Raw genomic sequence first — 1,306 nt, forward strand, 5'->3', positions numbered from 1 at the left:
GAGACTGAGGGACCAGCTGAACAGCGACTACCCCTGAGGGTTCCCTTTTCATTCCTCCACTGACCACCGCTCTTCAGTGGGGAAGTCTGGAGGCCTATTTATTCTCTGCACACTCTATTACAGTCACCTCCGTTTGGCAGCAGGAAGGAAAAAGAGAGGGTGAGGAAGACAGGACAGAGCAGGAATGGGAGGGGGAGGCGGCTGACGTGCCATCGCTTTGTGAGGAGAAACACCAAGAGGAAGCCCAGCTTCCACCTGCTGAGGTGGGTTGGTGTTTTGTTTTTCAACCTGGTCTTAAAATATCTTAGATCATTTTTTTAAAAATCTACATTCCTAGGCCACTTTGTCCTAGGAGGAAAGAAGCCTCCCGAGTTGAACATAAGCAGGACCAACGCAGAAGTTCACGTAGGAGATGCCTCAGGGCCTCAGCCCATCTCTGGCTTCTCCAGTGCCGCTGGATGGTCAGGGAATAGGGGCCGTTTGGGGTGTAATATCTTTGTTGCCTCATTCTATGTGACTTACCATATGTTACCTACTAAGAGGACTAAAAATATAAAGAAGCATCTGAACAAAAAGGACAAAGGGGCGCTCCTTCTAGAATGAATATAGGCTCCACAACAAGGATCTTTGTTCGTTTGTTTATTACACAGCTGTGGACTGAATGTTCGCATCCCCCTAAATTCATATGTTGAAATCCTAACCCCTAAGGTGATGGCAGTAGGAGGTGAGGCCATCGGGAGGTGATTAGATCATCCCATGCCCAGCATTAGTGCCCATATGAAAGAGATCCCAGAGAGCTAGCTCCCCCCTTCCAACATGTGAGGTTATAATGAAAAGAAGGTGTCTGTAAACCAGGAAATGGGCCTCATCAGACATGGAATCTGCCTGCACTTGACCTAGGACTTCCCAGTCTCCAGAACTCCGAGAAATAAATTTCTTTTGTTTGTAAGCTTCTTGGCTGATGGTATTTTTGTCACGGCGGCCTGAAAAGAATAAGACATACATGATCCCTAGCACCTAAACAGTGCTGGCACATAGGGCGTCCTCTATGGGTATTTACTGTATAGAGAAGAATGGTGCCCTGTTCAAGAGTAGGAGCCAGTACTCCTCAGGATCATCGACAAAGGCTACAATGGGCTTTGTCCTCCATGTTAATGCCTGTTTCGTTTCACATATAGACGAGGACCAACAAATGCTTACATCATCCATCCATTTGTTTGGGTTTCATGAAATTTCTTTGCATTACTTTTCATCCGTGGTGTCCTGCTTTGTCACTACATATATATGTTTTGCTTTATTGGCATTT

This window comes from Equus quagga, chromosome 7, assembly GCF_021613505.1.
Source record: "Equus quagga isolate Etosha38 chromosome 7, UCLA_HA_Equagga_1.0, whole genome shotgun sequence".
Lineage (NCBI taxonomy): Eukaryota > Metazoa > Chordata > Mammalia > Perissodactyla > Equidae > Equus > Equus quagga.